Raw genomic sequence first — 16,694 nt, 5'->3', positions numbered from 1 at the left:
CTGTTCATTAGCGAGAAGTTAGGGTGTACTGTTGCCATGCCAACAGACTCCTCTCCCCTGCAGACACACTGGGGGTGTCTTCCATGCCGTGGTTGGAAGGGTGAACGGGAAGGCTCGTTCTGGCGAGAAAAAGATCCCATTGTTTTCCCAGGGCCGCCTGGACTTTGTGCAGCTGGCCAGCCCTTGCCTCCTCAGGGGGAAGGGAGCCACTGCAGGAGTCAAGTGCAACAGAGGTTCAATTTATCGGAAAAAGAGTCTTTACACTTCATGTTATGTTGTTTTTTCCAGCTTGAAGCATACTCTTCAATGAGAGAAATGAAGGTGTCTCAACGTTCCCAAGAGTCCAGATGGTAAGCAGAACGCGCCGGGGGTCAGCACTGGGACACCCAGGACTGCTGCAGCCCGCTGGGCTCCTCTGTGTTCCTCATTGGCCCTTTGTGCAGCCACTGTCGTGCCAGGCAGCTCCTTGCTGCTGCTGTGTAATGAGTAAATTCACCTGATGGGCATCACCACCTGTGGTTAGCGGGCAGGTGGGTTTACTGGGCATGTGGTCCCCTGGAGAGAGCGAGTGGCAGCATGTGAGAATGCACACTTGTTCCTCTTATGCAAGGAGCTCCTGCCTCGGACAGAGGATGTCTCAGAAGATGTGATCTGTAGGGCTCTGGTGTAAAGACAATGATTAACTCCAACGGTTGCCTGCACATTTTCTTATCTTTGTCTTGGTTCTGCATCCCTCCCCATGAGCCCCTGTCCCAAGGGACTGTTGGGATGTGTGGACTGCAGCAATGTGTACATAGGGCTGCTGTACACCTCTGCTAGTTCTCTGCAGCTCTGGTGCTACAGTTCCACCCCTACTGCAATGTAAAGTAACTTGCAAATTAGAATTCTCTGTACAAGGTAATGAGCTTGATCTGCAGAAAGAAACAAACAACTGTGCCACTTTCTGATGATGCTCTGTGGCCAGAAGTGGGCTGGTGAGTGTGACTAAACCTGAAGACAGTCTGCTAGAGCAGGGTGATGTGCGTATCTGGCTGTCAGTCACTTTGCAGCACGGTGAGGTGTTTTGTGCTGGCTGAGCTCGGTGGTGTTGACAGCTGCAGACCTTGAAGAAATGTCTCCTGAAACTGGAGTTCTCCGTTCAGACTGCATGCTGTTCAACTGCCTAGCTGTGACTCCTATTCCCATTCACCTGGCAGAGCACTCTGAGTGAAAGTGTGGAATTTGAATACTGGAATTTGAATATCACATGGAGGGTGGTACAGCAGAGATCCACACTGAAAGATCTGCATGAACTTCTGGTTGGGGAGGGAAACCCTGGCACCTGGACACTAGCTGCTGGCTTAGATGAGTCACTGACTATTGCACTGAAGAGATTAGTATCACTTGAGAGCACGGGAGCCCTTCATCAGAAAGTATTTTGCTTGTTGGACTTGCAGCTGTAGCAGCAGGAGGGTTCTATAAAAACAAAAGCAGTGAACAAAGCCAGAAAGCATCCCCTAGCCCAGGCTTCTGTGTGTTTGCAGCTTGTTTGATTCCAGTTTGGTAGTGGAACTAGATTAAAGTCTTGAATGTTAAAGAGCAGGCTTTATGAAAACCTTTTTTGATCTGGAGACTCTGTGAATAAATCTTGAGTGCATACAGCACATGTGCAGGGATTGGTGAGTTGAGTTTCCTTGGCTTTTTGCTGGCTCTGGGTGGTTCAAGTAAAACCACTAAATCACAGCTGTTTGAAATATGGAAGGAGTAGTAAGTACTTGAGATGATTTGAACTCAGTCTTTTCTGAGTCTGTGCTTTTAGGGTGCATAAAATTAAAAGACCATAGAGAGGACTGCATGCTGCATACATGCAATTGTATTCTTTGAGATAGCCAGCTGATTCTGTCCAGACCCTACTGAAACAGTGCCCCAGCACAACCGCACTGGAAGAAATGGTTTTTAGTCCATTTAAGTGCAAAAGATCATGGCTGAACAAACTGACTTCTGGAATGTGAGTTACGGTTATTATCCAAGTCGCGCTCTGCTTCATTCTTGTGCAGCACGAGTAGCAGCTCGGTGTTACCTAGGAGAGAGCTGTTTGTTCCCTCCTCTGCTCTCCTCCTTTGTAAACAGCATAGGGAGTGATTTCTGCCCTACTTTGTGTCCCACCTTTTTTTTTTTTTTCCCTTTAGAGTAAGGATAAACATACAACTGATGTGCTGTGGGCAGAGCTAGAACCAAGAACCTTTGCTTTTGGGGCAGGGGGCATGTTTCTCCCCGTGAGGAAACTGATGTTGCATTTCAGCTGTAGACATTCCTTTCTCATTGCTTCCCGTGCCTGGCAAGCAGTTGTGTATGCAGTGCTCTGCAGAGTGCTCAGAATAGTGATATTTTGGGTATTGGGTATTTCTAGGACACATACTTCATCTGTGGTGTCAAGCCTCTGTATAACTACCTCAGACTCCTTGTTCAGTTCAGTGAAAGACAGATCCAGATAGTTTGATCGTCTTGCATCTTGTCTCATAGTTCTGTTTCTGAGATGTCCACTGCATGCTGAGCTGCTCTTCATGAGATACACATGCTCTGTTCATTTGGTTATTAATCCTTGTAATAACAAGGTTTTTGTTTCAAAAGTGTTGAGCTTCTCTGAGCATAAAAATAATGCGGGTGTACACATACCCAAGTGGGATGAAGGACAAAATTCCAAATATGTTCCTACATTTTGCTTCTAAAAGCAGGCGATATCTGTACCATGTCTGTGTGAGAATAAACACTTTTGTTATGTTTCAGTGCAATTTTTGTGTAACTGCAGGGCTGGAATGGTTTGATGTCACCAAAGATGCAGGCAGCACTCCCATACTGTGTTCTAGAAGCTCAGCTCGAAGGGGAGCCAAGTGCTTTACCCATTGGGTGCAGCAGAAGGGATGAGAATGGTTGGGTTCTGCTTTGTTAGAGGAGCATTTGAGCTCCGTGTGCTGTTTGGTACCCATCACCATGGCAGGAGGGTTCTCCCCTTTGGTTGGAACCAGTTGTGGGTTCTTTGGGAAGTGAACTGGTCCTTCTAGCCCTTAGTAGCCTTAAATTGTGAGGTAGGCTTGTATGAAAAAAAAATGTTGTCAGCACTAAGCATTGCAATGTTAAATAATTCACTGGCTGTCTTTTGAATTGTTTGGTTTTAATGACCTCACCTATATTTCTCTAATTCTATAGACACTTCTACATTCCTGTAACTTAAAAAGGCTTGTTTGACTCCTAATAGTGAAACTGGTGAAGGGCAGAAAAGCCAGATGTTTCAGCCTGACAGGAAAGTTTGCTTGGTAGGAGACGTATATGGAGAATGAGTCTTGTATCTGATAATCAAGAATGTAGGAAGCAATTAGGATGGATTGCTGCATTTGTAGAAAAAATCACAAAGGATTTTTCAGGAGTTGTGATTTAAAAATGGTGTCCAAACCCAGACATATTAGTGTGATTGTAGAAGAACAAGGTCCAGTAAGGATACTGTAATTTTATGTAGCATCAGGAAATCACTAAATACTGTGCATGCAGTCGAGGGGAAAAAATAATGGATTGAAATATTCATAAGGAAGATGTAATAGAATAAAGATAGCAAACAACCTCTAGTACAAGGGATAGCCTTTGTTAGGGTAGGTGAGATGAAGAATAAGGATGTCGTTTGTATTTCCAAAGTACTGATGCAGAGAGAATTTTTGACAAATGCACGCTGTTCTGGAGGAAGAACATCATGGAATCGTAGAATGGCCTGGGTTGAAAAGGACCACAATGATCATCTAGTTTCAACCCCACCAGACCAGGCTGCCCAGAGCCACATCCAGCCTGGCCTGGAATGCCAGGAGATGCAGTTGAATGCTGTATTAGAGGAGCAGCAGCTATTTTTTGCCTCTTCTGGGAGTGCTGGAGAAGCATAAGCATTGAATGGTGTAGTAGGCTTAAAAACAAATAAAGACTCAGTCCTTGATGTGTGCGGGTAGCCTAGGAAGCTCCCTGCCACAGGATGTTGTGAATGCCAAACATCTGTGTGTATTTGAGGGCACAGGGCAGTTCCACAGAAGAAGGAGCTATTGAAGATTCCTAAATGCACGGAACCCACCTCTGTCCCAAGTTCCTGAGCTGCACATCACTGCAACCAAGGAGAGTGTTCAGGGAGGCAAAGAGCTGCTGTGTGCTTACTTCATTCTTACGGCTTCAGGCCATCGCCGGAGCTGGAACAACTGCGATCTGGTTTGTCAGAACTGGGAAGGGGGAGAGAAATAAAAATAAAACTTGTAAAAACAGAAACCAGCACAGCTTGTGGCTCGAGTTTCTGCTGCGCTGGTGGCGATGTGCCGTGTGCACCTCTGCCTTGCTGGAGGCATTGCCTGTGAGATATTAAAGTCTGCAGACTGTTGACTTGGGTTTGGAGAGTATATACTGGGAAACTTGCAGCTGGGGAGAGTGGTGTGAAGGTGTGCGTTCTAAGCAGAGAAGCTGACATTTTCCCTTCCCCTTTGGTGTGTGCTGTTCCTTGCTGCCCTAAGATACTGCGTGTTTTCCTGAGTTACAGAGACTGTCTTACTGCTGATAGCCTGAATCTTCTTGGTGTGGTGTTCCCCTCCTTAAACAGTGTTTCTTGCTTGGTAATGTGCTGTAACTTAATTTGAACTAAAATGAGTGATGTGCAGACCTTTAAGCAATTCAATCTCTTTTCCAAATGTTTTCAAACTCACATAGGCCATGGTGAGTTTAGGTTCAGACTTTTTAGAAGTTCTCAAAAAACTGATCTTATTTTAGGACTTGTCTAAACATTTAAAAATGACAGGGCTCAATTCTAGGTGCTTCACCTTTGCAAGCCTGGCCTTGCACTTGGTTTTAAATGCTTACCCAAATCTGCAGAGAATGCAGTGCAGGATGAGGTGTCTCTTTGAAGGTTTCCTTTGCTTTCAGTAGGAGGAGAGCTATGCCAACCTGACTGTCCTTTTGTCTGTAGGCTCTCTACTGTCCCATTTTTCTCTTCTTTGCTGAGTATCTTTGCTCTTGTGATCCTTGGGGAACAGCTATGGAAGGCTGGCTGGTAGCAGAATATACAGTTTAGATCTTTGGAGGCTCTTAAGACTCAAAGCTCAGCTCATGTATTTGGTGAGAATGGAGGCTGTTTGCAAAGATGCAGAAACCAACGTGCCTAAGTCCCATGTTCTGTAGCAAAAGTCACTCCATGGGCTGGCAGAGAAGTCGTGAGCTCAGATTTCCATTGCTGTTAGAAATATGCTTTAACTTGTGGTTGGCCCTGAGGTGGTCAGGCAGTTGGACTTGATGTCCTTTGTAGGTCCCTTCCTACTGAACTATTCAATAATGCAATTTCCAGTTCATAATGATGCACATGTTAAAGAGAGCAACTTCATCTTAGATCTTTTTAATTCTTTGTTTCTTTTTGTTCTTTAACAAAAAGTTGTTTGCATTTATTTGCAAATATTTTTCACTTTCTTGATTTGTCCTTTGCTGGACTACATTAAGTTTTGTTCCCTTTTGGTAGACTATTACATCATGACCATGACATGTTGCATCTAAACTCTGCTGTTCCTAACAAACTACTGTAAATCTGGTTTTCCTGTTTTCTGGGTGCTTTAGCCCAGGGGACATCCTGGCAAGATAGAACTCTCTTGAAATACCGACAGCCAGTTATACTGGCTGCAGTGCCTGCTCGTAGGAGTTTGCATTTCCAGACTGGTGTTGCAGTTTATGCAACAGACTTGTTAGTGCATCTCTGTGTCCCTAGGGTGAAGATCTGGGTTTCCCTGAAAGGCAGAGGGAAGAGCCAGTCAGTCCTGTCCAGCTAGTGGGTGTCAGACGGCTCAGGTAGGTGGATTGCAAACCAGATGGAGAACAGTCTCAACCAAAAAGTCTTTAAAATTCATGGCTGCCTTGAAGAGGTAACCGGTTCTGAACCACAGAGCTCCTAGGACAGCACCAAAAAACCTTTTTCAGCTCTGAACAGGACTGCTTACGAGAGAAAGTTAGGATGTCCTCGATTTGAATGCAGATAAGAACAGAAGCTCACATTACAAAGCCATGGTGGGTGAATTTTGTCTTGTAATTAAAATTCCTTATTCTGGATAAGGTGTGAGGACCCGTCTGCGTGACTACATGTTAACAAAGTGACTGCAGAACTCTTGCTCCAGAGAGTTTATTTCTCCACCTACCAAATCCTGCAGCATCCTGGCCTTCTGCTTCTTTTGCCACTCAATTTTCTTGCTGCACGCTTTCACCCCTCTATCGACCCATAGAAGTATGAAGGAAAAGCATTGACTGATGGCGCATGGGCTGCAGTAGTCCTACCTCTATATGCAGTCTGGTGCTCTGAATTTTATTGCTGAAACGAGAACTTCCACGTCTGGACAATGGCTGGGGTGTAGGGCTGTGATGGTAGGGCAGAAGAGCACATTGCATCACTGCTGCTAGCCTTTAGCCTTCTGGTTCCTTGACCACAGACACCTTGAGAGCTCTTCAGTTCATGTACCAATGCTCTGTCTTGGGCTAAATTAGGAAATGCTGGATAGCAAAGGTCTCAGTCTGTGTAGGAAGGTGGTTGCTCGGGGCTGTTGAGACTCTGTGAAGTTGATCCTGGCTTTCAAGTCTGCATCTTCACTCTTCTGCAGTGGAAGCCTGGGAACTCCTGTGTTTTCTATGTGTTATGAGCAACTTGGGAAGTTGCTCAGGCTTTTTGAACTGCTCGGTGCTCTGCTTTCTGATTTTGGCCTTACAGAAGCTTTGGTATTGAGTTGTGAAGGTGGCAGAAAACATCCAGCTCAGATTGTTATCTAGCAGACCTGTGTAACCTAATTACCAGAATATTGAGCCGAATAGTTCATAGCTGACTGCTGATAGTCTCCCAGGCTTAAGTACTAATTTATGGAAGATTAATTGATTAAAGCTTCATTTCTGATAAAATGAGTTGAGTAATACGAGATAGAATGTAACCAGCTTGGTTTGAAGGCAAACCACAAGCAGATTGTGGTGGTGGTGTGGAATTCTGTTGATTTCGCTGTCTCTTCTGGGTGGGAGGAGATAAATGCGACTCGTGCGGTTGCATTGCATTAAATTTATTTGCATATTACTTACTGTATTCATGGCTGTAGCCAGAACTGCTGACGCTGTTGGAGTGATGGGGGAAGACGGTCAAACTGCTGTCGGGCTGTGTGCTCTCCAGAGAGTTACTGGAGAAGGCAGAAGAATGAATCTTATTTGAAATGAAGGAAAACTCCATGGAGAAGAATTAATCCCTCCCTGCCTCAAGTGCATTAATTCTTCATAGAGCTGTCGTGGTGCTAAACAATTTGAAGACTCCTGAGGTGCTGAGCTATGCTGCTCCGTGTTTTCAGAGTGAAAGGTTAATTTGAAGCAGGCTGCGTTATGTAAGGACTCTGATTTGCTTCTTGACAAGGGGATGGTGGACTTCGGGATGCAGTCCTTGTGTGCTTGCTTGTGGGCTGTAATGCTGCTAGCAGGAGCTCCTTGTGCAGTAGGGCCCTCTGGTCTCTATTCCACCCTGCGGTCTTGCAGGGCTGCTGCTGGCATAGAGACCATGGTTTTCTCTTGTGGTGTAAGTCCTAGCATCATTTCACAGGGATGAAATCAAGGCAAGATGCTGTGTGAAATGTAATGAAGAACAGTGAAGCCTACCTGTGTTGGGTATTTGAGCTACCTGCCAGCCCAGTAAGGCAGAGGACAGGGAAAACTCTCTTAGCTGTCTGTTCCCAATTTCTCCGGAGTTCTAGAGCTGGAGCAACTGGGAGCTGCCACTGCTTATGCAGGAAGCACCAGGGACATGCTGGAGAGCTGCTACACTTGATCACTGTGGGTTGTCCTTCTGGAGATGGTTACCATTGGCTCTACTGAAGGCACCACCGATCCCCCACAGGAAGGAAGCAGGTTTGAAGGGCATTGAAGTTCCTTTCCTCCCTTGCAAGGTTGTCCCAAGATAAGAACCCTGGCTGTATGCAGGAGAGTGAGGCTCTCGCCATGGGGTGGGGGGGGTCCCAGTGTTGGCCCCTGGGAGGCACATGCTGTGTGGAGGTCTTGTGAATTCAGTGATGCAGCTAATGCGGGACTCCAGCTTCCCTAGCAGCCCTGTGGAGCCAAAGCTGAGAGCAGGAGGGATTTTGTCTGGGGCTGGGAGAGGTGCCCCTAATGACAGGGCAGGCGGTGCAGTGGGAAGGCGTGCCTTCCTGGAGGTGGAGGCCGGTAACACATGAATCACGCCTGTTTGAAGTAGTGATGAAATCCCCGGCGAAGGATTTCTGTAATACCTAGCCAAACAGTCTGGTGTGCTTCAGTTTCCTTTCTCTCTGGGCAGAACGGATGCTCCTGACCTACTTTTCCCAATAGCAGCTCTGTTAAACACTACCCAGCACTATACGTACAGCATTTGTGTTCTGTGTTGTTCACTCGGCTGCTGAGCAAGGAGCTTCCATCAGGCGTGTAGCAAACAGGGGAGAGCTGGTCTGGGCTGGGGCTGCTTGTGCTTTAAACCCACAGCTGTGCCACTGCTGTGCAGCACAGCTCGGACCCCTGCTTGGGGCTCCCAGGCTGCAGAGGGGGATGCTCTGCTCTGCTGCTGTGCTGTGCGTTAGCTTTGTGCGGCGCTGCCGGGATTCAGCTAGATGGTATCTAAATGCTAATAGGACAGATAATGCCTCGAGAAATAGTCGATGAGGTTCGGCTTCCAGCTTCCTATTATGCGATTAAGAAGGGCTAAAGTTACATTCCTAATATTTAAAAGTAAATAAAATCTATAAATGTACCATTAAAATAGGAAGTTTAAATATAACTGTCCTCCTGAGGCAAATTGCAGAGCGCTGTCTAGCTCAGTATCCTGTCTTTGACAATAGCCAGAAGCAGATGCTTAATGAGTACTGTAAGAGATGGGGCATGTGCGATGTGATTTATTTATTTTCTCTTCTCCTCCTCTCCATTTGATGCTCCCAGCTTATGGCTGTCACCAGTTTAGGGCCCTCCTTGGCTTGGAGCTGAATCTGATTATCAGATCCCGACTACATTCATTTTTATAACCCCTTTTAACTTGTTTTTGTTTCTAGTCTCCATGGCATCCCACAGCGGTGAGCTCTGCAATTTAATTGTGCACTTAAAACGTTATATAAAATATTTTTACATCCAGTGAAAATTACCCTTGAACTGACCTAGAAAAGTTTAGAAAAGACGTTTAACCTTGTCAGTGCTCTTGTTTTTCTGCACTGATACAAGTGGTCATCAGTTATTCCGCATTTCACATCCCACTTCTATTTGTTGTGTCTCAGATCTCTCCCGTTTTCCCTATCTTGTCCTGATTGCTTCTTTGTCCATCTGAAGTCCTGCTTTGCTCAGTCTCTCCTTATATGGAAGCTGTCCCATGCTTTTGATCATCTTTGTTGTCCTTTTTGTCATTCAGTCTCCTTTTTCAGATGTGGGAAGCAGAACTGCCTGCAGCATTCAACAACAAAATGGTGATGTGTTTCCTTTCCTAATCACGCCGAAGGCTGTATTTCCCTTTTTTGCTTGATGCTAAATGCTGATCTGACATACCAAGTTTCCAAAGTTTTCATGAGTGATAACAGCTAATTTGGGTCCTCGTATGCTTACGTAATTAGGATATTTTGTGTTACTCTTGGTATTAATTGACATGCAAGATACTGTGTAGTTACTTAGGAGTGCATGAGTTTGGTAACTTTTTGCAGTCTCCTCTGTATTTAATTGTGCTGAATAATTTTATTCTCAATAAGCTCTGCCAGTTCCAGGCCTATTCGACTTTGTAGATTGTCTTGTGAATATACTGAACAGCACAGGTTGCAGAAGGAATTCTTGGCAGATCTCTCTGATAACCTTCCTCCCTTGGGAAACTCTTCCACTTATGATTTCCTGTCTTTTAACTACTTATTAAATCATGATAGGGACTGTAATTCCACAAAAGCTTATCTTTTCTTTTTCCAAGAGCCTTAGCTGACAGTTCTTTCAAAGTCAGTTTAATTCATATTAAACAGATTAAAAAGCTGTCTCTTGGATCTCAATTAACTGGAAATTGGAAATGTGCTCTTGGAATTTCCTGGGTACTACAAGACTTTCTCTCTGCTCCCGTATTACCCTGTATTTCAATGATTCTCTGCCTGAAGTTCTGTAAATGAGCTTATTTCTGCAGGATGATGGATTTAGATTTGCCTGGATTTGTATAGAAATGGTAGGTTTGCTCAGCAGGCTGGATCAGATGGGTAACTTTAAGTGAGCTCTGCTCTCCCAGAAGGATTCTGTCACAGCTAAATTAAGCTTATCTGGGTTTCCTGGAACTCCTCTACACATTGGGACCTAGAGAACTGGAGACTTTTTTTTAATTTAATTGCCTGGAAGAGTGTTTGAGGCTCAGCTGGTATTTGGGTGGACCCGGTGTTGGCATCTGATGTGACAGCTGGGTGGGAGAGCAAGAGGTTCTTGGGTAGGTAAATGAGCTGGGGGTTAAAGACAGCATTTGCTCTGTGATAGCATGTCTGGGTCAGGCTGTGAACAGGGCTGCTATACTCATCTGAGTCAGGTACCTTGTTTCACTTTACTTTTTCTTCAGAAAGGCTCGAAGTGCTACAACAGAAATTCTCCCTGTGTGAAGAAGTTCAGATCATCTACTGTATCCACGCTGGACGCCTGAAGCTGGAATGATTGCCTGGTGCTTGTCTGCCTTCACACTTCTCCTTAGGCATTTCTTGTTGTCTGTTGCTGGAGACAGGATTTCTGTGTAGGTGGACTTCTGTCTGACTTAGAATAGCTGTCCTTATCTTCTTGCCCAAGGAGGATTAAGAAGGATTAGTTTTGGAACTGTTCATGCAAAAAGTGACTGGAAGCTTCTTTGACTGGAAGTACTGAGATGAGCAAAGTTAAATGAAATGACAAGGCAACTTACTGGGGTTAAATACCCTTGGGGAAGTGCCTGTAGGGTTAAGGTGGTAGTTTCTTTAACTTAGGAGCCCTAGGAAGAAATCCTGCTTTCATTGGGATACATTGGTTTAGTCAGGAGCTCGGAGGCTGAAGGGAGGAATTGCTTGCTGGTGTTCTTTGGCTCTATCACACAGCAAGCTGGAGCTGATCCTAAAGGATTCAAATCTTCAAATGCATAATGTGGGCAGAAAATTAGCCTTTTGTTGTGCTGAAATAACAGGAAGCTAATAGCTGACTTGATTTTCCGCTTTTTAAAATGTATATAGAATGTGATACTTGAGTTCTCTTTTTGTCGGTGTTTGGAAATTGGGCTCAGTGAAAAGCTTAAAATTATGCAGTGGCTATGGAGAAAACTGAACTGCAAGCAGCTTGTGATGCTTTCTGTTCCTTGTAAATGTTTATGTAGTTCAATTCACGATTTAGCTGTGTTAAACATTAACTCTTCATTAGCCACTGGTACTGGAAGTTTAAACTGTTGGCTGCAGCATATCTTAGTATGTTCAAGAGGAAAAATTGAATGTGCTTGAGGTGTTAGAGGAAATGCCTGTCTGCTCCCATCAATTAATTCTGGTATAGCTAAAATTAATACTTGGTACAGCCTACAGGGAGTAGAAGCACTTACTCAGTTTTTCCAAGGAAACCTAACAAAAGTATCACTAAAATGTTAGTGGTATCAAAAAGTAGAGAAGATGCTGGATTGGCGCTGGCTCAGGTTGCGCAGAGGAGGTGGTGCCCCATGCATGCAGACAGCCAGGGTCAGGCTGGATGGGCTCTGAGCACCTGATGGAGCTGTGGGGGTCCCTGTTCACTGCAGGGGGGTTGGAGCAGATGGTCTGTAAGTCTCATAGGACTTAATTCTGTGATACAGTGTGTGCGTAACATTGTTTTTGTATAACATCTTCCAGCCTGAGAAGTACCCATGTTCCAACAGCAGTAATTATCAAGGGTTTAGAAAACATCATTTGCTCAAGTGTTTATCTACTAATGCTGTTAATTCTGTAGCCTGAAAGTGTGCTGCCTTCTCCTGCCACTTCACATTTTCTGTTTTGTCTTTGGAGTTTTCTAGTTATTTTAACCTCAGCTTTGGTGTTGCTCACAGCTGGCCTAACAGAGCTGCCTTGTCTGCGTCAGCCCTGCTCTGATGGGATGTGCTGGACAGGGGATTCTCCTCAGTGTTGATTTTATTTGGAAAACAGAGGTTTGTGTTCATCTCTGCAAGTGTTCTTAAACAGAGCAGCAGGGAACTGGCCTGGTTGTAGTAAATAAGACTCCAGAAGAGATGTATTTATTTAATGGGAATGTCATCCTCCATGGTGGAAAACAGCAGGTCTCTGTTGAGCATATGAAACTTAGAAGGGGGGCTGCAAGTCAGGGCTTTTGTGCAGAAAACACAGGGCTGGTGTTGTTGCTGACACTGCCTGACTCAGACGTGCCGGAGCCCAGGGGTCGTTGTGCAGCTCAAAGAATTATGCTTTTAATTTTTGTGTCTTGTGGGGCCTCCCCATGGGTGGATCTGTGAACAGTGCAGTGGGAGTTGCAGATGCAAATATCAGGGCCCAATTTTTCCAATTCTGCTGAGATTGGTAACCAGTATGAAGGACAACTCAGAGGCTGCAGCACTGTCTGACTGTCTGACCTCCCCTCTTTGGGAGGAGTTAGGATATCAGAGAGATAATTTGCAAGGATAGAAATAATCTTTACATATTGATATGCTGAAAAGTGCCCAAGAGAGCTCTTGTTTCTTTAATGAATGAGTCAAGTCTTTGAGAGGGATATGTGAGGTCAGAGGTAAAAATAGTGCTACAGAAGATGCTGTCTTACTCCGATTTCCAAGTAATAAAATAGTGCTGTTGCTCCCACGTTACTGTGGTTGTTTTGTGGATGCCATGTAAGTGTTCTGTGGCAGAACTGACTAATCCTGCAGTCCTTCTGTTGTGATCCAGATTAAATAAATGAAACCCAGAAGTGTAATTTGGATATTAATATTTTTCAGTGCGTTAAAGCCAATGTTCAGAGCATTGTCTGGTACATTTTCCTATTTAAGGGGAATTCATCAAAAAAAATGGAATATTTAAAAAGAATCCCTAAGCCGTGGCAGTTGCCTTCAGAATTAATTAAAGGCTGCGCACTTTTAGTGCAATCTGTCTGTAACAGCTGTGTTGTGTGCTAACAGCGAGCACAGGAAGCTGAACGCTTCGGTAAATCCATAAAGAGCTCAGTAGTGTAGGCTGTCATGAAACTATCAGATTTAAATGTAGGTTATCCTCCCTCTTCCTGTCCTCCCGTATCATGATGGGCTGCACCCAAGAGCGAGAAACAGAGGCAGCGATGCTTGTGCTTGAGAAATAATTGGGAAAATTGAATCAAAAGGCACTGCTGGCCTTTTTCCTCTCCACTTTCAGGTAGGATGGGAATGCTTCTAACCACCGGTAGCCACGCTCTCGGGTTTGTTTCTAATGTATGTGTTTGTTCACTGAGCGGTAAATGCGAGTTCATCCGCTAATGGCTGTGCAGCAGAGAACAAAGAGCGCTGTGTTGGGCCTTCACCCATCGCGCGGTGAGGAGGGCTGGCTCACAGAGCACACCTTATCACCCTTCCTGATGTTTGCATCTTCCCAGTGCCCTCTGTTCTTCCTGAGCCATTAAGGCTGGATACTGGCTTTTTACCTGGAGACCTGTGGTAGGAATAGCTCTTACTAAAGCTACTTCTAGAGGGATATTGGCAAGTGAAATAATGGCTTCAGGACAGAGCTCTGACCGCAGCAGGATCTGCTTTTGGTTGTGGTCTGCTGGAACGTAGGGTGAGTTGGCTTTCCATCTCTCCTCCAGGACAGGTGCTGCAGTGTGTAAAATGCTTCCTGTGGAATGCTGGCGATGGGCTCAGCTACAGATCAGAGCTTGGGAAGAGGCTGTGTGCTGCAGTGGTGTCATGCACTGAGCTTCAAATTCAGCTGCTGGTGGTATGGATGTTAGTTCTGCCCCAGCAGTTGTCAGTGATGATAGGTGGTGAGCAGAAGTCTTGTAACTCATAGGCATGACCTGTAGACAGGAAACCAGCATTTCAGAATTCATGAATTCCAAAGACACATACTGGATGTACTGTATAATTGCTGGCTGGCATAGGAAGGTTGCTTTAGCTAGAAAGAAGATTACAGATTCTTGTAAGTGGTGCAGTGTGATGTCTTTGATCTGGAGGCAGCTGAGAATCACAAGACTCTCTTCTCCATGTTGGTGTGGCTCTGTTGCAATGTAGTCAAGCTCCTGCTGGTGGATGGCCATCAGTGTATTGTTTTGTTTCCAGGCATATAAAGCTTTGAAACTGAGGCAGAGATGTGCAGCCATCGTGACAGCTGCGTGATGGCCGTGCAGGGGGTACCAAGCAGTCATGTGGTTCAGGAGTTCCTTGAATAAAGTATTCTCCAATAAAAACAGCGAAAGGGCATAAAAACAATTCGTGTTGCATCTTGGGTGAAATGTTAATGTGAACTGGAGGTGATCCAGTTAAGTGAGAGATCTGTCCTTCAGTCTGTATATCTGCTGGCTGAGCTTGCAGAGATCCCTCATCACTTCACAGATACAATCTCTGCTGTAATGAGGACCTCTGTCAAGCCCCAGGACTCTCTCAGCACCCTGGCAAGAGACTGCATGGCTGGCTGTGAGTGAAGCAGAGTGCATCAGCTGCACTGAAGCAGAAAGCACTAAGCATTCATTATTGGCGTGAACTGAAGCTCCAGTGTGCATGTAGGCTAAATGTCCTGTTGGTGTGGTGTGAGTTGGTGGCTGTGTGCTTGGGGAAATTGCCAGCCTGGTGCCAGAATTCCCACGTGTGGGTATTTCCTGACAGCACTGCCTGCTTACCTACAATAACCGTGTGAAGTGGAGCCTATCCAGAGCTTCACAAAGCCTATATTTAATAACGTATTGTGTTTATAATACCTTCCATCCGCTGGATTTCCCAAATAGACTAATCCTCTCAGCTGGTCTTTTGGTAGAGCAAAGATGCCTGTTTAACTGACAAAGGAGCTGGAAAGCAGATTTTCGTGGTGTTTTTTTTCCTGCAAAAGCAGTGAAACAAGGTGGAACCAAAGTCTTACAGCTACTGTTTTCACCATTGTTGTTGTGTTTTCTGCATGCCATGTGCTGGAAGTTGTACAGAGCTAGTGAAAGGCAGTTTGTATGGTGAGCAGTTTGTGACCTAAATCGGATAAGTCACCAAGTCCTGCTGTATGTGCTTGAAGTGCTGCAGATCTTTTACACCTCTGTGCTTTTAAGCACTTCTGAGTTAGAACTTGGAGCTTACCCTGAAGATCCCCAAGGGCTGAGGCTGTAGGAGGGAAGGGATGAGTTTTCTTAGCTTTAACTCTAGAATTAACATCACTCCTGAAGAGCTGAGTTGCCAAAATGAGCACGACAGCCTATGGGGCAGTTCTGGAGGAGGCTGTGCACGCCTTGGCTCTGCACCCTGCAGCCCAGCTTTGTGTAGCTTTGATGCCTTGTCTTGGAGAGGGAGGGGGGAGCAGGGAGTAGATTCAGAGCTATATCACCGCCTGCTTCTCAGTTCAAATCCTACTTCTTGTAGGTTCTGAGTATTTGATGCTGTTGTCCTTTCTTTGTGCCCAATTGGTAATCTTCACGTTGCAGGTACTTATTACTGCATTCTCTCCTTGCTGTGGAGAACAGTTGTTCCCAGCTGTGATGTAGCTTGGGTGGGTTGTGGTGGGTGTTTAGAGGGATTGAATCAAGGGTACTCTGAAGAGAAACACTTCCCCAGGTCTGTGTAGTGCCCACATTGCATGGGTGACTGGGAGCTGCTGCAGGTGCTGCTCTGGAGGCCTCATCCTGGCACTGGGACAGAGCAGGCCTGCTTATGTGGGCCTTGCTCGACAACGGCATGAGAAGGTCCCTTATGAAACATTGATGGTACAGTGGTAGACCCAAAGGAGGCTGTTGATGGCCATGTGATGGAAAGAAAGAGGAAGGATTGTGTCGATTTTTTTTTTTTTGAAATACAAACTTCACTTTATGTCAAATACAGAACAAAAGGGTTGTTAAGTTTCCTCTGAGTTGGATCCTAGCTACAGCTTATTTAAACAATGGTCCTGCAGGTTTTGTTTGTCTTGGATGGTGGTTTGTTTTACTGTGGTGTTGCTCATTAGCAACGTATGTGATGTACTGGATGTTGTTGGAATGTGGTCCTGTCCTGGAGAGCTTCCAACATAGCATCATTGGAAAGAGTTGTTCAGGAGTCTGGTTAAACGAGTCTCCTGCTTTCTGGTATTACAAGAATAGTGATTTAAGTTCAGTATTTGAAATGTATTTTGTTGCAGCGTAGGTAGGATCTTCCTCTCTGGGTTACATCCCTGAGCTGATGACAGCTTTGTACTGCTCACTCAGTACGTTCAGCACCAGTCCTGGGCTTTTGAAGGGAACTCTCCCAGTACACCCCAGCAGGCTCTGGGAGAGACTTGTAGAGCATTATTCACAGTAATCCAGCTTCTCCTGAAGATGCTGTGCCTCTCATCTTGATGATCAAATAGATTCTATCGTACGGTGTCTTTCTGGATTTTGTTTGTTTGCAAGTTCTTTCTTCTCCACAAATGCCCCATGTTGACTGTGTGTCTAGTTCTGTCCCTTCTGGTTATCCCTGTCCTCTTTGCCCACCTTTCCTAAGAGTGTTGTTGGAGGATTTTGATGTGTGTTAATCTTCATTTCTGGCTTCAGGGTGGTGATAACACCTTTTCCTCTCT

General features: G+C 45.2%; 1 protein-coding gene across 1 annotated transcript in view; it reads left to right on the top strand.

The window, feature by feature from the left end:
• Positions 1-277: 277 nt before the first annotated feature.
• The window catches only part of PLXNB1 (plexin B1), a 51,986-nt gene continuing 35,569 nt past the window's right edge, over positions 278-16,694 (top strand). The window contains exon 1 of the mRNA XM_042823256.1: positions 278-350. The gene's annotated coding sequence lies outside the window, so the exon portion shown is untranslated. The remainder of the gene's footprint in view (positions 351-16,694) is intronic.

Source organism: Centrocercus urophasianus, unplaced genomic scaffold (assembly GCF_019232065.1).
Source record: "Centrocercus urophasianus isolate 14NV4802_14NV808 unplaced genomic scaffold, USGS_Curo_1.0 seq_22, whole genome shotgun sequence".
NCBI lineage: Eukaryota > Metazoa > Chordata > Aves > Galliformes > Phasianidae > Centrocercus > Centrocercus urophasianus.
Note: the sequence above shows the minus strand (reverse complement) of the source record. Positions and strands in the feature narration are given on the sequence as shown.